General features: G+C 34.3%; 1 protein-coding gene across 11 annotated transcripts in view; it reads right to left on the bottom strand.

Annotated features, from left to right (window-relative positions):
- mub (poly(rC)-binding protein mub) overlaps window positions 1–22,176 on the bottom strand; it is a 186,476-nt gene that overhangs the window by 52,976 nt on the left and 111,324 nt on the right. For all 11 annotated transcript variants that reach the window (XM_073083942.1, XM_073083948.1, XM_073083945.1 and 8 more), the window contains one exon: window positions 367–397. The gene's annotated coding sequence lies outside the window, so the exon portion shown is untranslated. The remainder of the gene's footprint in view (window positions 1–366; window positions 398–22,176) is intronic.

Below are 22,176 nucleotides of genomic sequence, written 5' to 3'. Positions count from 1 at the left end.
GTTGTTGGTCACCCTGAGAGACGCTACGCCGCACGATATCGCATCGCAGCAATTCGCATCGCAATTTTCTGCGTTGCGAATTCGCATCGCGTCGCATCGCAGTTTTGTGTTCGAGCCCTTAAGGTTTAACTCAACTCATTGTAAATTGATAGCAATGCGTACACAATAGTCACGTTATAATTGTTTCGGTCGGGGACGTTTATCAAGGCTATTTCCATTTTCCTTATTAAAGGAAAAGGGAGTTTGGGGATTAAGTAATCGTGTCTCCCAAACCCATTATACGAAGCCGACTTCATAAAACATTTAGGAGTTATTTCTGTTTCCTGCTCGAATTACTGAAATTGAAAGTTAATCATTTGAACTTACCTCAACAGGCCTGATGTTTAGATATGTGAATCTGAAACAATAGAAATTATATGGTTATTTCATAGGTTACGTTTGTACGTAGACATATAAAAAGTTTATCTTAAAATATCTGAGTAAATATTTGGTAAGCAGTACGATAAAGAGGAGTTTTAATCTGGATTGTCAGCATTATAGCACTATTCTCGGAACTAAGTCTTACATTGTGTTTACAGGCGAGACACAATGGTTCTTTGCGGGATTTAATTCCTTTCAGCTTTCTTTATTGTCTCGTTAATAATAATTCAAAGGAAGAGCGTTACAACCTTAAGTCACAACAAATGACAGGAAGTGTATTTACCTCCTCCGGCGAGAAAATTGGGGAGATCGACGTCACACAAAAGCATAAGCCTTGACGTAAGCCAAAATGTTGGACAAATCATGACTGAAGTTTGGCACAATGCCCATGTTCGTGTATAGATACAAATGTATACGGCTAAGTTACTACAACCCAATCTGTTCAGAGAAGTAGAGCCCAAAATCTCGATGAGATTTAATTCCGAGTAAGACATCAATTGTACTCGAAACCTTATAATGTAATGAATAAAATAAATGTTTTACTACTTTTAGAATTTTGTATTTCTCTTCGTCAAAAATCGTTAAAGCCTCCTGAATTCAACAGTAGTAATCGCGTTTGACGTGGCTATTAGGGGCTGCAGTGTACAATAATACAATTTAATTCTTGAGTAAATGCTGAGGTCTACCATATAGCACCTTTCTAAGCAGTGCAGAACAGCTGTACTGGAGTTATAAGGCATAAATAAACATCGACGTGATATCGCTATAATTAAACAATGGTACGTTTTAGAAGGTTCGAAACGCATCCGATTCTAAAAACAAAATATTACTCGTGAATACAATCTCTCACAATACCAGCGGATCGCAATATGACACTTCAAGTAGCTATTATACATCTAATCTAACTGTCTGGTCGTTTGCGGTGTCGGAGAGTCCTAAGTAAACTCCTTTCGACAAGAGTGTTTGTGCTCAGTCCAATAGAGCTGCCAGAGATTTCTTCGGTAAATTATGTTTGCTACTTTTAACCACTTGTGAAACTCCTTTTGGTTGTTACTTAGCAACATGGTTGATGTTTTAGTATTTTTAGGACATTTTCTCAGCGCTTATCGATTCTTTATTTATTTAAATACAGTTTAAGAGTTGAGATTAAAAATAAATGTCAATCACACCCAATCAATAATGTTACAGGTTCATCTAAGGAAACGGTTCCAACGATTTTTTTTTCATTTTGTATTTAGGAGGTTTCGGGGGCGATAAATCGGTCCGATTGGTTTTTTTATTTTTTCTCTCTTTTTCGAGTTCCTTCTTTTTGTGAGAAAAATAATCGCACTCGTGCTTTTTAATTTCAAATAATCGATATTTTGGTTTTATTATTACAACACCGAGCAAAGCTCGGTAATCCAGTGTTTTAAGTGAATTTCCAATAAATTAATATAGTTTATTATTAATAATATTAAAATAACAACAAATGATATCAACTTATAATTTATTTGCACCGTATTATACCTACCACCTATAAGCGTATTATTTTCTTTCTGGTTATCTTGATTTCATAAAAAATAACTGGAAAAATAGTAGAACTTAATAAAACTAATAATACAGTTGAAACGAAAACATAAATGTTATAGAGTTGGCTATAGTGGTGTTATAGAGTTTGTCCATATGGTTCAAAGTAAATCCTCACGTGATGAAAAATGATAACCACCTAAAATAAAACATGCTTTTATGAAAGCTTTTGAGTTCGCTCGCGTCGTGAAAAGCCCCAGGTTTTAGTCATCATAGCGTGTGGACGTCAACTGAACAGAGAATACCGATTTTTCGTGCAATTTTCAAGTTTGTATTTTTGGCAACAAATCGATAACTCATACAGATTTGAGATGCATGTATAAGGCCAGCTCTCGTGTTCCTCAATAAGTTTAGATATACACATAGTAGTATAACTATAGTATATCTAGAATATGTAGGCATGTCCTGTAATATAGTTATAGTAGCCAAATGAAAAACTTCATATCACAGGAAAATTAGGTAGTACCTATGCATGCATAACGGGTTACGACTTGAAGAATTGCAAGTTGCTGCTGCTCGTATGGCGGTTAAAAATGTGATCGATTGAAGATATTTTAAAACTTCCCCCATTTGTTCCAATTATAATTACTTATGAGGTAGAAATCAACTAAGCAACCGCTTAACAGTTGCGAATTTAAAATGTGTCTTATTTGTGCCGAATACTTCTAATGTGTTATTTATCTTCGTTAGGAGTTTGAAAACCTAATACTTATTAGGAACTTAAGTAGTTTAAAATCTAAGACTTCGTTAATCTAAATTACCAACGTTCCTAAAAGCCATTTGTCTGTATTCGGAGGCGCGAAACAAATGGCATGAAGTCTGACTCGACAAGAATAATAAATTTATATTAATAAAATAATATTTGTATTCTAAGAAAACCCTTTAATTGCATATTCTTATCATAAGGATGCATACAAAAATTCTATCTAGAAATTCTATCCTAGATCCATATTGAATTTAGAATGACGTCATTAAACTAATTCCCTATCATCCAAATCAAACATGCGGTCAAACCGGTAAACTGGATATAAAATTAAATTAAAAAATTGGGACCTCAAAATCCTCAGATACAAAATACGAGTACAAATTAACAAGAAGAGTTATATAGAGAAAAGCTTGTAATAAAAAATGCGGTAAGACTCCTAAAGGTTTTTTAAACCTGTTTGCATTGGCCGTTGAAATACAATGCCCCAAAAACGCTACGTACATTTTGAATTTTCTTTTAGACCAATAAACACTTGTGCGGGAAATGTTCCTTGAGTTTATATGTTTTTGTATCATCAACCAATCGGTGGACTCAATTTTTTTCTCAAAATGAGACACATTAATGCCACTCTCTACCATATTATTTCAGCACTAGTAGACGAATTTCAAAAATGTTAGGGAACATATTAGAGAAGGTTGGATTTGTTGTTACTGGCCAGAGGTGGTAGAACCCTCTGTGGTTCGACTCCGTCGGCACCAACGCCACACCTATTTCGGCCCCATAAGGGTGTGGCAAGGGAGACATACTTTTTCGAGATATTCCAGCTCAGTCCTTAGGGAAAGCGGCTCATCTGTAGCCGACCTCAGGTGGGAATCTGGTCTTCTCTGGGGTTGATTGCAGATGCAGATGCAATGGGTTTCTTCACCATTAATGATGTTAATTTGTAGACAATATCTATTTATTTATTTTTATATAAATGATATTTTGATTAGACCTAGCTTAGTTAGTAATTTAATTTAAATTAGTTTCAATGTAACTAACTGCCTTTATTTTTTTTTTGTGCCTGTGCCTGCCTGTTATAGAATTGCTCACCTAAAGGCACTAGTACAATTCACTGTGTGTTCGAATACGGATATACCAGCGCCACAACTATTTCCGCCGCAAAACAGCTTTGCATTCCGGTTTGATGAGTGTGGTGAACTTAGTCCTTTGGAGATGCTTTACCATCATATCCCGTTATCAAAATGATGGCAAACTTGGTTACGGATGTCACCTCAGATGAATTGTATTCCAGTGTCTTAAATTAGCTAATGAAAGTATTTGTGCATCATTTCTCTTAATTCCTGTATAGAGCTTGGCGCTAAAATCAACGGTGTGGGTCATTTGTTAGTGTTAACGAAGTCCCTACCAAGAGTACCGGTACCATTTATATTAATCTAAAATAAAAATAAAGGTTAAATAGAGTTCTTCCTCAAAGCCTTGGGGCATTGGCTTTATCTTTAAGTTTATGAAAATAGATTTGTTTTTCGCATTTTAACCTTTTTAGATATGGCCAAGTACAAGTGGAAGAAAACGGAGTGTTTCTTTTTATTCTTAGTATTTCTTAATTTTAATATTATAGAAATTTTCACAAAGTTATTAGTAATTGAATTTTATTGTGAAATTTAAAACCGCCGTCGTTCTTCGTATTACGGTTCAATAGTTAGTACGAAATATCGGTCTTCTACTCGTATGAGGACCCATTTTAATTATTCATTAAAATATTGTTCAAGTTCGGTTTCTTATTGGAAAATTAACTCTGTATTATTTCCACGAAACTTTAATTACTTTTACCTGTTTATCAGTTATATTTATAATATCGGTTTATTATAAACTTATGAATTAATCTGGATGGGACTTTTACAAAGCGGTTAGGGCAGTATAGGAAGTATCTTGCCCCTCGAAAATATTTAGGTCCCTGCTTAAATATTGACAAGCCGCGTACGAGATTATTAATATAGAATATGTTGTACTCAATACGTAGGTATTAATTTGGTCGATCTCCCTGGTGAGAGGCCGCTACATGAAAGGTATTACGAAAATTTAATTGAAGTTTTGATTAAGCACTATCGCACATGCCAGGCTCGCCACCCCACCTATGTACACACAAATCATAATAATATCGTTCTTTTGAATATGTACTCATACAAAATTCCATAAAAAAATTAGCAACAAAAAATGAATACACCAATGCGAACAGCAAATTGGCAAAAAATGTTCAGATTCAATTTGAAATGTACTTCATCAAAATGAAATAAAAATAGATTCATGTTAGGTAGTTAAAAGCAACGAACATGCAATTTGGATCTTAACTGAGCGTTTTATAGTTTAGATTAGATCTCTGGCAGACGTTTAAGCAGAAAGCTTTTGACCTTTGGTTTTGAGAGCAAATAATGGGCGCAAGGGATTGATGAAACTGAATGAGTCCAGGTCCTAAGCAAACTGTCGTATCCGAACTTCGACCTCGGTCATTGTGATGTGCTCAAGCGCCATGATAGTCCTATTACTGTCGAATAATGTCTTCACTTGTTTGTTTAACGAGATGTGAGCAGCTTCGGTGTCTTGTGTTGAAGCTTGGGGAACAATTACGTCGTATTTGACAGGTGCTAGGACCGGTATGGTCCGATTAAGGATAGACCATCACGACACCTATTTCTATCGTTCTTGCGTTTCAGTGGATGAGTGTGAATGGCGGCTGATTTACTAACTAAGGAGGCAACTACTTGTATACATAAAAGGGGCTTTAAACCAGTTACAATTCACAAAACAGAACTAATATATTTTTTGAAGTACAACGGCGGTATTTATGTGTCGTTTTAAATATAAGTTTTTATATAATAATCTTTCGAGTATTGCAGATGTCTGACTTCTACTGAAGCCAAAGTCGTTTAAAGATAACAAAGATTCTATTAAACAAAAATATCGCATTTACGTATATTACATTTGAAAGTCAAAAGGTTGTTATTTCTTGAAGTTTATTTAAATGTTCGGCGACTTATGAAAACCTAGTCATTGTCTCTCAAAGTAACAGATATATATTTTAAAGTCATAGTGTTAAAGTTACAGAATTTGTATTATTCATTTTATACAGACAATTTTATAATTCAATATTTTTGTACTGTGAGTGCTACGAATTTCCATCGAGACTACAAACTCGGCTTTAAAACAGACGTCTAAAACATAATTTAAATTTAGTCAGTTAGAAATTGAACTCGATTTCTGCATGACGCATTGGCAAGGTAAAATTAAAATGTATTTCCAAACCACGAATATAATATATGACGGTTTTAAAGCATTGAAGGTGGTAGAACCCTTTGTGGTTCGCCTCCGGCGGCACCACCGCCACACTTATTTCTACCTAATAACAGCAGTGTTAGACGCTGCTGTGTTTCGTTTTGAAGGGTGTGGTAAGGGAGACAGACTTTTACGAGGCGTTCCAGCTTAATCCTCAGGGGTAGCGGCGCATCTATCGCCGACCTCAGGTAGGAATATGTAATCCTATCTGGGGTTGATTACAGATGTCTATGGGCGGCAGTAGCCACTTACCATCAGGTGGATTGCATGCTCGTCTGCTACTCCATATTATAAAAAAGCAACGTTTTCTCCGATTTAAAGTAAATAGGTTATATTTAAAGTAACACAAGAGAGTCAATTTCGCCTACGGTTAAATAACGTACTAGCTCCTACGTAGCTTTCAATATCCGTTCATCATTTGCCGGCATTTCCAGGAAGGTTGTGTGATGGAGATTTGAGAAATTCAGTCCGTCAGTAATCCACGAGTACGAAATCGACTTTAAATAATCTGGTGGTTGACAGATTCACTTTGAAATGTGACTTACAAATAGGTATACCTTTGTGAATAAATATTTGTATGGGTAATCGTTCCTGCTTCTGTTAGTGATCCTGCATTTTTTGAATGATTTGACGTATGGATTCCATATTCACACATAACAGGGTTCGGAAAATTGTAACCTAATTGTGTTGTTTTTTTTTTCAGAATACGTGCTGAATATTGACTAATAAACAAGAATTGACAAATATAGGAAAAATCTGAGTAGTATAGTAGAAGATCCGAAGCTAAGTCGAACTGGACCGAGCTGATAATAGAATGAAACTCATTTTATAACGAAATTAGTACATTGGGTAATACATTAAAAATGGGTTTGCTAAAAAAATCCTGGACAGGATAATTTTAATTATTTTTTGAAAAATTAATTTTCATTTTGCAGACAACCCTATATCAACGTGTTCACAATAAAACAGCGCTTCTACTGATATAAAATTTTATCTATTATCATCATGAGTGAAAGTAGTTGCCAGCGAAATACCTGTTTATACCTGACAACCCAGTAGTTCGTCCACGTAAATAATAGGCAACCCAAAGCCTGCACATTCTGTATGTTTTTAACATTCACTCAGAATAGAATTTTCTTATTATCTTGATGTTGCAAAATTTAATTTTCAATTAAATTTTAATTTTTCAAAAAATAATTAAAATTATCCTGTCCAGGATTTTTTTAGCAAACCCATTTTTAATGTATTACCCAATGTACTAATTTCATTATAAAATGAGTTTCATTCTATTATCAGCTCGGTCCAGTTCGATTTAGCTTCGGATCTTAGACCAGTAGGTATGATAAGATGTCTTTATTTTTAATAAAATTTCAAATAGGTCTAGCAATAAAAGGAACACAACAAATAATATTCATATTCTCGTGACTATCCTTTTTGACTTAGCAATTTTCAATTATTTCATAGTAAACTTCATCCATCTAAAATGCACGGTACTCAGGAGTAATATTTCTATTTAAACATTTCATATTAGTTTGAAATATTCACGTTGCCTACTCGGGTGTCAGCCGGTACTTCTAGCGCAGAACGGCAGGTAAATAAACTTTCTAGACGAACGGGCTCAAATGTTGAAGTGAAATATAAACAGAAACTTGGAAATAAATGGCGTATGAACGTTAGGGAGAAAACGCCCTTTGAAATAAAATGTAAACCTTTCTACAAAAACCCATTCAACCGATTCCAATGACAATAAAATTGCTGAGAAATATTCCACCGTGAACTTCCCTTTCATCGACATAATATTGCGGACTTCGTATTTTTCTTTATGGCGTTCTTATTTATAGATTGGATTAAAAGTTTCTTTAGCTTGCGGAAAAATATTTTTGTATAGTCATGAAATATCTTCAGCATTTCATTCTTAACTGCGTTTATTGGCTGTATTATCTATATTTTTGTTAGCTTGCTTCCCTGGAATTGTTCGTGGCGATACAATTAGCATATTAGTTAGTACATATACTATTATTATCTGAATGTGTGAGTAAAACTTGTATAAGTCAGTATATACACATATATAACTTTTAAGATTAAAAAGTCAAATTAGGAGAAGAAATTGATTTTTCACAGAGATGTCTCTGTAAAAGATTTTAAACATTTTAATGCAAGGATCATTGCAACTACTAGTGAGTGGTTCTAATGCGAAAACAACGGAATTTCCGCAAACTCGTTTACCCGCTACGGTCTAAAGTAAATTAAACAATGTAATAGGGGTGCGTTCTAGATAGTTTATCTTTCAACTAGTGCCGCGAAAAGTCGCTATTAACGGATTTCACTGCGGCTCGTGAGTGGCCGTTCTTATGTGGTTGTCGAATTCAATACGCATAATAAGTTATTTATTTAACAAAAATCTATTATTTTAATGTCTTCGTATATATGTATATATCATTGTTATAACGATATGAATTGGTTTTGCCACCACTACTATAATACGTTAAATGCAGGCTTAATGCGATACTGTGTGAAAAATAACGGATTTAAAGTATTAAAAATATGGGAAGAAGTTCTCGTGTCATCAGTTTTGACTTTGTGGAATACTTCTGATACTTATCTTAAAATTATATATTTGGAAAGTTATATATTTGGAAAAATATAATGAAAATGAAATTAATTTGAAAAGTTTTTCAACGCTCATCCTATATTTTATATCAGTTTACACATCTTACAAGTTTTTATTTATATAATTTTATGTCTGGTTATTGTATAAGGTATATTACCTACTAGAGTTCGTAGCTAACAAAGCTTCGAAAATACCTCCAGCGTCCATGATTACCTGTGTTACTTAGTAAAATGCGCGTTGTATATAGTTTATTTTTCAACTAGTGCTGCGAAAGTCGTAATTAACGTGGCTCTCGCTGTAGGGGAGGGCGGGGGTGCTCTTATGGGATACGTGCATTACGAAACGACTCCCCTGTTGATGGCAAAATAAGACCTAGACGACATGCTTTTGTTAAATTTTTTGATGTATTGGGAAATAATTGTCATAATGTGTTAAGGTAATATTTGTATATGTATTTATGTTTTCGAGTATCTCACAACACTTTATTTTTTATTTACTCTTTATTGACCATGTTAAAAACAGTGTGGTACAAAAGGCGGACTTAATGCTAAATAGCATTTTCTCCCAGTCAACTTTAGGGATGTGCAGAAAAATTGAAGGCGGTACAACTATACTTTCTGAACTTCTCACTTACTTTCTATACTTTACTCTTTTACTTTTTTATATACTTTCTCACTTTCGTCAATTAAAGTTATTTTCTATATGAATTCACGAGCTGACAATGAGAAGTGTGGTGACATGAACTTCGCCATGGTAGCTCTAAAGTCCCGGTGAACTTGTTAGTTTGATTTTAATCGATGATAAATTTATTTGACGATCTGATGTTGAAGCCCGAAGATCCTATGCGGTTCATAGCCCTGATAACGTTAACCAAAATTGCCTGTGTTCCTACAAATATGATTTGTGACCATTTTGGAAAGTAATAAGTAATAAAAAAAACGAAATTTGTTCTCGCAATAAATTTACAAAGGTTGACAGCAACTGATTAATCTAAAAAGCACTACCTACTGGTTTTATACTTGTAAGTACGTAAAAATAATATTGCCTTTTGAAATTGGCCAAGTATGATTGATCCATCTAAATTTTAATGATGAAATATAATTCAAAAATGTAATTAAAAGTTAATAAAGCTTACATTACCAACAAAAGCTCTTTGTACCTACAATGTATGTACACTCACCGCGATCTACTTTGAGCTTTGCCTTCATCCCAAGGTTACATGCAAATGTTGCCAGCTTAAACTGTTCCACTAGTCTGTCTAGCGTGCATCACAGAATAGCATTTTCATTATAGCACTTACGAAATGTAACCTAAATTACTAAAATAAATAATTACGTTATTATTAACCTCACGGAAGGTTCATTGAGTGGTTACCATGAACATACAAAAACCACCGGAATACTAGTTCCGAGTTCAAATCCAAAAAAATGAATTTTTAGCCTACATGACATAATATAAATATATTAACACAGGCTCTATCGACAAAGAAAAATATGGATTATTTGTCTAAGTTTCATACAAGGGTATTGAAAACAATCGAGAGTATGGAAAATTTAATAATATTTGTATGCTATCTATTAATTCGCGTCATTGAGAATATACCTAATATTAAAACAATTTTAATTTTATCAATGTCTATCTCCATGTTTTCAGCGTACTCAATAGTTTTGAGCTTATTACTTTACCAGAAAAAAGAAATCCCGAAACCGGGTATCATGATGATTCAGAGACCTTTTATCCTCTGAACCACAGAAACGGTTATTAAACATACCGCGAGTAGTCGTAAATGTTATGTTTAGTTAAATGTTACACACCTCTATATACTATTCCTCTGATACCATCAAACAAAACACATTTGTAACACACGCAATAACTGTCTTTGTCTATGCCGTGACATATTTTAGAGCACTAATATTACATGCTAATAATTTAGGACGGCTTACAGTAAGTACCAATTAAAACAAGATGTAAATAACAGTATTTCAAGTCGAAAATATGATCGCATACATTCATTTTAATAAAAAGCATTCTTTTCACAAGGCAGCGAACATTAATTAAATTTTACTAGTCTTGCATGTGTTATCCATATTTCTTGATTTAAACAAGCCTTTTATGAACTTAACCCTTCTCATCCTTAGCGGAGATACATATATATTTGTGGGCCAGTAACGGGTTAACAATGATTATACGCGATTTTGAAAGGTAGTGGAACCCTTTATGGTTCGACTAACTAGTCCCTTCCGCTACATCTACTTCTGACTAATAAAAAAACTGATTAATACAGCATAACTAACAAAAATGTAAATTGTGTGATTTACGCTCTGTTAGAAGTTGCTATTATATGAGGCATTCAAATTTAGTCGCTGGAGGTAGCAACTGTTCTGTGGCTACTGTCAGGGAGGATTCTTATCGTTTCTAATGTTGATTACAGATGTCCATTCCATCAGATGGACTGTATGATGGTTTGCTACTTTTATAACAGTAACAAAAATACAAGAAGAATTTATCAATAGCTCAATTATCCTAGAGCAAGATTATCAAAAAATAGTGTTATACACAAGTAACTATGACAGTACATAGAACTCTGTCAACTTTATAACATCGAATAAAACCCACATACAATAGGGTCGAAAGAAAACAAACAAGCGACGACAATATAACGATATTTCCTAGTTTTCCTAGAACCATAATAACGTAACCCTATAAAACATAAAAGGAGGTCTGTGTCTAATATGCTGTTGCGTTACAATTTTTATGTACATTACCGCACCATTTGCAGGTGGAGGCAGCTTTAATGAGGCTACGTAACCTCGCTGCTACGGGATTATTCCCATCTTAGTGGGATATAAATATTGCGCACTTACTCTTTTATTAAATAATCTCACACCGGGAATACATCAGGAGATCCTACCAAGTTTTTATATGTAATATTAGGGTGATGGTTTGTTTCATTTATAGTCATTTGTGCGTTACGTTTTTTAAGAAGTACGATAAATATTTTTTACTAACAACAAATGGAACAAAAACGGATAAATTACAATTTAAACGAATCTAAACATATTGTTAGATTCGTGTAAATTATGGGAGTGACTCCGGCTATATTTATAAGCAGTTAGATTTTTGTTTTTATAGTAATTCATTGTGATTAAAATATCATAAGATTGAATATACATTTCATAGTTGCATTAAAACATAATGACGTAGAAAACATAAGATGCGTCATGTAAATAATACAAAGGCACGTTAAAAAGAATATATTACGACTGTCCGGCTGCAGTAAGAGTAAAAGTGGAAAAAGTTTCGTAGTATCTCATTTAAATGTTCACCAGGTGTACATTAAGCTGGCTGGATAGAGCCCTGTGGCTTCACCGAAATTGAATTTAAAAAATATTACCGACTCGTGAACTGTTGGCTGGTATCCAAAAGACAATACGTACATACCGGCCATCTTCTACATTCATTTTAAAGAAATGAATACTTAGAACACAGTGCTTATGGTGTGCACGGCTTTCTTCATGTTTAGTCCTATGTTTTATTTGGTCTTTTATTTGATTATAATTAAAAGCTTATTGTTATGTCGACACCTATGAAATTTTCGAACTGTTTGCGCTGAAAGGCGTGCCAAAGAATGCGAAATACATACAAACGCTCGAAAAATATTATCCTCTGGAGTCTGATAAAATTACTTCGTATTTTAATGCGAAAAATAATTCTTTCTAAATATAAATACATGTACCTACTCCTGTCACAAGTCAAAAATAGGTGGGCATTCAAAACTGCACGGAAAATCTTGCCGCTGTAAACGAAAGAATATAATCACATCATAGTTTCATGAATTGATTTTATGTTAGATCAAGACAACCTTGAAAAGCTGGTTGATTGGGAAAAATAGGCGGGAGAAAACCCAGAGGTTGATCACCTAGCCGATAGTTTGATTCTCTAAAAGATATTGTGGGACTCCCGGTAACAGGTGCTTTCAGATAAGAAGAAGATAGGCTGCGTGGATTCAGCTCGTTCTGACGATCTGTCATCCATCGAGGCATACCAGAACGGGCACGACGGGCACGACCTTCAGTAATAGAGAAAACGTCGAAGAAGAAGTAACTTCTTGGCTCGATAGAAACTTATGTTAGCGCTCTTAATATTATCACTACAATGTAGATAGGCAATTTTATAAGAGTAGGTATAACCAAAGGTTCACGCTCGAACAATGTTGGTATACACTCAATCGTTGATGTTTTGGAAGTAAGCAGGGAACGCCGCCACACCAAACTTTTTACATTAGCCTGTGCTGACTCTGTTTATTTTGTACCTTCGAACCTGTTTCCCAACAGGGATCAGGTTTACCAAAAATGTTTAAAAAATTCCGGATAGCCGGAAAAGGCATCAAAATTAAGTCATTATAAAAATAATTAATATTATACATTTGAAAATTTTCCTTGAGTATAGATGGTCAAAATTTGTCAAAACACCTGATATTGAGTAAACTGTTCAATTTTCTTCACTTAAAATACCGGACGTTCCGCATAAAAACGGAATACCTGGTAACCCTAACTAGGACGCATAAGTTTGAGGTTCCGTTTAAAACTCTTTGCTCTCGGCTCGGATAATTTTAATCATAAAGAGACAATAGGACGAAGGTATTTATATTCGCGCAACTTTGGACTTGCTTGATTTAGGAGCTTTTTTCTGTTCTGTTCAACGTTGGGTTCAATTTTCAGCGTGGAAAAGCTTTTAATGTTAGTTAATTAATTTTTAATGGAAAATACTTTATACAAAACAACCATGAGCCAGTTAAATTATAAATTACTCTTGCATAGTATGTACAAATATAATCCTTCATATGACAAAGTTGTGATTTCATAATATTATTGTCAGTTTTTAAATATCCTACGTATCTTTAAGTAGGTGTACTAAGGCGTTGCAGGTAGAGATAAACAAAAATTACATGGACAATTAACAAAACTAACTTTGTCTCCATGTGCAGCTTAATTAATATTAAATTTAATATAATAATCTCATTGTTGTTCTACCTGTGTTTTCCTTCTTATATAATTTTAGGCCGTCCGATTTTTTATCCAACTGCGGAGGGTAATGCTTTTGGTATGTATGTATGTATGTATGTATGTATGTATGTAAGTATGTTTGAATCATTACTAAGCACATCCTGAAGACTAAACGGATTTTAACATATCAGGTGCCATTGGATTCGTCATAATTTTGACATAGACTCTATTTTCTGGATTTGTAGTAATTATCTAGTTTCTGTAATATATTTTTATTTCTTTTTAATTACATGTGTCAGATTTTTCTCCGTGAAAATATTATATAAGGCCATGAAATAAAACGCTTAGAAGGCCCAGTGTTAATTTTGCCTATAATATTCAGTTATTCAAGATTTTCAATTTTCAAGCGAAAGATTAATAAGATTTCTCGGTCGGATAGGGCGATAATGAGTTTTCAGGATAACAGTTTACTGAGATGAGGTTTTTGGGACTCACCGCTTCATTTGAGTAAAGTATTTATTGATTCCATAAAATATAACGACAGAATAAGTCCCTCAATAAGTCCCTATTCACGACATTTGTAATTCAAGTTGTAATTTGTTTTATTCAATTTGTTACGAAATTTGAGCTCTTATTAATTTGAGGATTACCGTATTTAATTTGATAAATAATTTTAATTCACACATAAGATTAAGCTACGTATTAGAACTGTAGCTATTTGATAAGAAGATCTTTAATAGAAATAATAACATCAGGGCAGTTTAAGGAAGTATTTTTATAAATAGTTATTGTGGATCCATAGTACATAAGTACGTATTTACAAAGATTGATATAAAAATGAAGTACTTAAATTCTTGTAGTAACTACACAACACACACGATAATTAATGAGTTGATTTTGAGAAACTCTGGGACATACAAACTTACATGTACATATATATACATAGCGGTCGAATACATAACCTCCGTTTTTGAAGTCGGTTGAAATACTCAAGATACTAAAAGATCCCGAATATAACATTTTAAACAAACGGTTAAGTAAGTAAATATGTGGTAAACACAAAATTTGATTAAAATTTTGTCCTGAACGTCAAAAATTTGTGTTGGCCAGATTTTGCCGCAAAGTTTTCTTTGGGTATTTATTATAAAAGGTTCCTTACAACCCGGGCAATTTTCTGTAAAATGAGTTTATGCAAACTTATTAGGGATAATTGCCGAGAAATACGAGTAGGGACCTCTTATAATTATACTTATCGCATACAAAGCCGAATGTGAGGTTTGCTTTTGTAGGGTCAGGTACTTTCAATAAATATTTTATAGATTTTTTATATGTTGTTGATCGATGATTTGTAGTGATTATAATGATTATAAGATATTTAACGATGTACAGTTACTAATCAATCACAGGAAAAAGGAAACTTTACTTTACAGGAAAGGTAAATATAATTTTCATACAATTAATTTTACCACTGAATTTCTTACTAGGTGTATTATCGTCTTGATAGATGCATATTTCGCTTGCAAAGAATGAAACATTGCAAGGATTTGTTATATTACAAGTCCTTGCAATGTTCTTTGTAATTTTGAATAATAACTGTTGGTGCGTAAGGTAGTTGCTGAGCAGAATTTCGCCGGCATGGAATGGTTCCAACCGCCTGGGTGATATTTTTCAAATTCAATTTCTACGCGACCCGCCTCAGTACTTTGTTTAATGTACTGCAGGTGTAGGTACTCTTACTGAGTAATAGCTCGGATGTTTCTTGTTTCTGAATAAAATAATGTCCGATGCATATTTTAGTAGGCTAACCGGCATCTCTCCCGAGACGCCGCTGCGCGAGAATATCGCCAATATGCAAACAACTGAAAAAATATATTCTTTGCCATTCCTTTACCTTTTAACGTCGCTTTTGTATTCCCCGCTTGGCAAAAAGTGAACTTCGTAATGTAATTGTACTACGTTTTATTTAACAAAGCACAGTTCTTCGAAATAACTAAATCAATATAAAATACTCGTACCAAAGCAATATTTTACGTCTGCCATTCTTTCTGGCAAGATCCTGCCTGCCTGCTGTTTCCATCATTGTATGATAGAAAGCTTATGTATCTGTAAATTAATGAACTTACAGATTCTCATGTCATCTCATGTCTCATAAAGTAAATTATGATAAATAATATAAATTCTCATCAAACAAATTCGGATACTTAAAAATAATGCTTACCACATGTTTACTTTTTGGAAACAAACGTAGCGTATTCTCCTCTATTTGGTTAAGTATTTTCCTTCTACTTTCGCTCTTATGTCCCATTGGAGAGCACGACCTATTCAGGAACATAATTTATTTATGAAAGACACTCGATGCGACTCTCCGTCATAAAACGGCTATACTAATATTCCAATAAGCGAGAGCCTTGATGCTATAAAACGCAAATGAAAGGAGATTGTGTCGCACTAGAAAAATTTCTGAAAGGAAAGTGCTTTTCGTATCACCGCGAGCATTATATTATCGTAGGTTGCTTACTCCGACGTCGGCGTGCATAAAAATTGCATCACTATAATATCCTCACAGTATTAGCTTCTCCTTATGGCTATTTTTATTGCGGTTTGTAGGATATAAGGCAAATAAATAAATTATATTAAATTTTCGTATCACAAATAATTTCATTGAAACATCGCGTTTAATATTAACATTATTTAAAAGAAGCATAGATGGGTTAAACCACTGGGGGAGCGTGGCGGAGTACACTCTTTACCATTGTAGTTACAGAGATGGATAGCTCCTGTAAGTGGAGTAAAAAGGTTTCAAATATAAGCCAGTACCTATATAAAAAGTAATAACAGTAGAAGATGTAGAAATGATAGCAAAAATATATTATAAAATACCTCATATTATACCATTTACTTACATGTAAGCTTACGAAAAAGCCTGATAGTATATTAAAGGCACAGCGGCGTGAAAACAAACCCCGCGTGTAGCCAAAAGCCCATCTAGTAAAATTGCCATCCGCTCGCTCATTACCGACTGAGCCAACCGCGGGATCCGATATCCCTGTGCACGTGACTAAAGGAAATTGAAATCTCTATCGGTTAATCGAAATACTCAATGGCGTTCCCAAAAATAGGATTTTAATTATTCTAAAGTGGATCTCGTCATGTCATTTTGTGGATGTTGATTCGTCGTTTTGGTATTTGAGTAAGTATTGCTATAGTATACGAATTACTTGATGAAACATATTTCGTTTCATAAGAAAAATACGAATGGTTCCGATGCATCGTCCTCATATTTATAAAAAAAGAGAAAGAATGGAAAAGATGTGAATTTGGTTGAAGACGATAATTTATATATTGACAGTTTTAAATGATATATTTAGTATCCACCTATTTAGCAAGTAAAGGGAAGGGTTTCCCATTGATGTATTTAAGGAAGAACCTTGTAATTTCGACATTTTTACCACTCTACATGGTAGCCTAATTGTTTCAAAAATGTTTATATTAGTAAAATATTTTTATATTTACGTTACACGTGTTAAGCTTGATGTCGTTAATTGGATGTCTAACTAATAATAACGTAACTGCACATATTTATTTTACGCAAAAAGGAAGGGCGACGTAAAGGAGCTATTAAGACTGTGGCAAGCAGACGTGTTCGAGTGGCGAGTCGTGCAAGCTCATAATAAGAGGGTTCCACGGAGTGGCATCACCGCGCCCTTCGACCCTTATCTGATCGGATCTTCTGATTCCTATCAGCACAGGTGACTAGGTGACCTTACAGTGACATCAATAATCTAAGACTTCATCTAGTTGGTCTAGTCTGAGTCGATGAACGGTCGTCAATTAAAACTTGTAGAAATTTTGGCGCAAATGTAGCACATATTTGTATGTAACAGGAGCAATATTTACGATTATGGGATTAAATAAGATATTTTTTATATATTACGTTATCATAAACAATATAGAAATATGCGGACCATATTTGATTACACTGTAAATGATGTTAATTGATTCTTTCATTTTTTTGAAGTGTGAACATGTTTAGATTTTTTATTTTAAATTTTTATAATTTGAATTGAATTGCATAATTACACCTGAACAGACAAGACCCGAATTAAGTTTATACAAAACGCTGTGCAAAGTCAGATTTACGTCGAAATATAATTATTATGGAAATATTGTAGTAAATTTGGTTAGGTGAACATACCTGTATTTCATTCCCATAGAGGTACGTTCACCTAACCAAATTTACTACTATATAGGGGTATAGACCTACTATCAAAAAATTAAACACTTTTTACTAATCTTTAACAATTTCCCGCCAATCTACGGATTCATGATAAAGTTGCCTTTAGCACTTAAGCTAAGTGTCTGAATTGATTCAATTACCAATATTTGTTCATCGACATCACTCCGTTGTATAATTGGGCATTCATCGCGAGAGATTTCCATAAATCTACATCTTAATGAAACTATTGAAATCCTTTCAGCGCCGACTGTTGTAAGTTGTATTTCTGATCCCTATTAGGAGAGCCAATATCAATATAACTTGTAATATCAGGAAGTTTATAATGCTTCTCTTTTGACTAAGTATTAGTTATGGATATTAATTTAAACGTACAAGAAATATCGCACTTAACTTTATTTTTTCTAATATGAATATTATATGAGAATGTTAATAGTAATTATTTTAAATTAATAAAAAAACATGACTGCTTAAAAATAATTAACTAAAAAGGGAAGTGTAAAAGTAGAATATATATATGATGTAATTGATGAATGATGATGATGAAAGATGAATCCAACGCCACCTCTTTTGTTAACATCTGCGAGGCGTTCGAAACATGAAACATACGTACACACATACGCTCGTAAAACATTACCTTCCGTATCGTAAAAAGTAAGTCATAGAGACGATTTCACCCAGCTACAGTATAAAATAAGACACGTAAAAGCTTAAAATCCTTTTACAAATCAATTGTACGAGAATCAATCTCCTCGAAGCGGTACTAAAACAAATTACTGAATTCTAGTCTCTAGAGAGTAGGTACTCCATAAAATCATTTTCGTATCTGTAAACTCGACTCGGTTTACAGTCAAAGATATAGAGGCTCATCTAATATTACCTTAGGAAGCATTCACGTGTATAAAGTGGAGCGATTATAAATTACTAACGAACTTGAATACGGTTTGCTCGCTGCATGACAGAAAGGTGTAAATGGAGGCAAATTCGGCAATTTATATGCGAAACAGACTGCCTTTGAAACACCTTTCATTAGACACTCGTAAAATTCCATTAGTTATATTTAATTCTACAAGTGTGAACAGCTTTAACTGTGTTGTATACGGGTCACATGCACAACGTTCGTGTGATCAGGGAGACATACTTTCCCAAGGTGACCCAACCCTCCCAAGTCCTCAGGCGTTATTTTAGACCTCAAGGGTAGCTCAGGGCGACCTCAGGTAGGAATCTAATCTTATCTGGGATTGCCTGTTACAGATGTCTATCGATGGTAGTTTCCACTTACCATCTGGTGTACTGTATGATCATTTCCTATTGATATAAACTATATTTATCTGCAGGTGATGGATTTGTGGTTAACTCTGTAGGCACCACTGACCTATTTCAGGCTTATAGCAACTGTTAAGCATAACTATTTGATGAGATGAATTGGCCTGATGGGTGACGCAAGGAAAAGTTATTATTTACGACATCTACCGATTTTGTAGAATGTAATTGTAAGCTTCTAGAAGTTTGGGAATTTCAGTACCAAAACTGCTCCGGGTAATTAATTTTTAAACAGACTTTACTTGGAGTTAGTAACCTTAACCACTTGATAGCAAAATGATGTGTATGGCTTGAATCCCATTCTATCTTTTTAATTGTGTTTTAATTGTTAGAACTCATGATTCAAAGGATGCTATAGTACACTTGCTTATATATCATATCCAAATCAGTCCTCAGTGCCGTCCATTAGTTCCGAGACAATTAATGCCCTATTAGAATTTCATCACAGGTGTGAATTGGCTGCAGTAACTACTTATAAATACCTATTAAAGGCACGTCTATGACTTCCACCATCCAAACAAGATTTTTTTTTTTATAATATAGGAGTAGCAGACGAGCATGCAGTCCACCTGATGGTAAGTGGCTACTGCCGCCCATGGACATCTGTAATCAACCCCAGATAGGACCAGAAATTCCTACCTGAGGTCGACAACAGATGCGCCACACCTGAGGACTAAGCTAGAGCGCCCCGGAAAAGTATGTCTCCCTTACCACACCCTTCAAAACGGAACACAGCAGCGCTTAACACTGCTGTTATTAGGCAGAAATACGAGTAGGTGTGGCGGTGGTACCGCCGGAGTCGAACCTCAAAGGGTTCTACCACCTTTAAAAGATTGTTTAGTGTTGGCTTTCAAATAGATCCTTTTCCTTATTACTCAAAAAGGAAGTTCTGAATAATAATAAACATTTTCATAAATTCGTTGTCGGATGTCTACTCTGCATAGTTGTCGAAGAAGATATAATATAATAGGATTATAATACGATCGTGACATATCATAAAAGGAGAATTCCTGCGCCGAGCGCGTGCCTCGCCGTCGTGACGGCCGCCTTGGCTTAGGACAGGATGTGCTCACGAGTATATAATGTTGTCCAAAATTGTTATTTTTTAACACTAGAGTAGTAGACAAGTTTTCCTTTCTATTTGTAAGCTGCCCGTGAATACCAACCGTGATACGTGACCAACTCCATATAGAATAGGATCCGATCACAGATACGTTGCCATCCTTAGTCTCACCTGAATTGTGAGTCGGCCAGCATCCACATGACAAACGCAGAACTGTTTACGTTATAAATGGGCTTGTGGACCTACCCTTTCAACCATACTGACTCTACCAGCTTTATGTAAGTGATGTAGAATTTTATGAGGTGGTCAAGAGATGATCTCTCTTTAGTGAAGTCGTAGAAGGCGGCTTCGGCGTTGAATTTAACAGAAGTGACCACAGCATGCGCGCTAACTTTATCAGGTAAGGTTTATATCTGAATTAGAATAGAAAATTGACATAATCTGCGAATATTATGTCCATCTATAAATACTGACCTCTCATCTCTGTAAATAATTTAATAAAAATATCCAGCATTACTAGCTAACGTTCATCACACATGCTACGTAATTAATACCTGAGCGCTAAGTTGGAATTGAACTCTTTAACTTGCATAAGGTAGCGCAATCACTAATATAAGCTGACCGTAGTGCCGCGATCATAAATTCGACATAAGTATTTTTCTAAAATTATGAAATATTTTATATCTATAAACAGTTGTTATTTTATATTGGAGCGAGCTATGTCAGGTATTTCTCTACGCGAGAAAATTCGTAACGATTAAATCCGTACTAGAACGATAGTAGCCAGTAGTGGGATGGCCACATCATTCACAGGACAGATGATCCTCAAATGGAAACCACGTCTGGGGAAAGGGAGTGTAGGACAAACCTGGAGTAGGTTGATTAATGAACTTAGGATGACGGCGAGAACCCGCTGGATTCAGGTGACTTATTGTATTTTTAACAGCAGTGATAGCCTAGTGGTTAAGAAACGCGGCCTCTCGATCGAGGGGTCCGAGGTTCAAAACCCAGGCACGCACCTCTGATTTTCAAATTTATGTGCGTATTAGAAATTAATTACCACTTGCTTAAACGGTGAAGGAAAACATCGTGAGGAAACCTGCATACCTGAGAGATTTATAAAAAATCTTAAAGGTATGTGAAGTCTACCAATACGCACTTGGCCAGCGCGGTGGACTATGGCCTAATCCTTCTCATTCTGAGAGGAGACCCGTGCCCAGCAGTGGGACAGTAATGGGTTGATGATGATGATGATGATGATGATTGTATTTTTATGGTGGCTATAATATTTTTTTAAATAATCTTGTTCTGCAGTTTACTATTTTATGGTCTCGGTGGAAATATTAGTAATGTTCTAAAATATACTTAATTAATAATAACAATTATAATGTATTACAATAAAATAAATAATAGAAATTGTTACAATTACGATTTGTAGCGATTTCTTTAAAATATTTCAATTAAAATATACCTTAATGCATTCAACAAGAATAATAAAGTATATTTTTGCATAGTTAAGGTAAATTAAGACTCAAACGAAACATTTGCTTCAAATTTCAAAATAAATAAATGCCTAATGGTGAACTGTTCAGCGAAGTACCTAATGCCGCCAGAGTTTTAGGCTTTATACCCCACGGAAATGTTTTAGACAGGTTTATTTTTATAGGCTGTTTAAAAGGTAAATTAAGTAAAATACCTAACATAAAATGACTACTGTTTGCTTATATAAAATAGGCAATAAATACTTTTATTGTGAAACTTTTCGACAATTTTAGTAGACAAGCAGACAAAGCAATGAAAATATAAGTAAATAAAATATAAGAGGACAAGGCAAATAAAATATAAGTAAATACAAATATATGTACAGTAAATACATTCTAAATATTTTGTATATCAAGTTTTATATACAGACGT

This window comes from Epargyreus clarus, unplaced genomic scaffold, assembly GCF_041222505.1.
Source record: "Epargyreus clarus isolate Ecla_fem2 unplaced genomic scaffold, WU_Ecla_fem_2.2 ptg000019l, whole genome shotgun sequence".
Lineage (NCBI taxonomy): Eukaryota > Metazoa > Arthropoda > Insecta > Lepidoptera > Hesperiidae > Epargyreus > Epargyreus clarus.
This window is presented reverse-complemented; position numbering and strand designations above follow the sequence as displayed.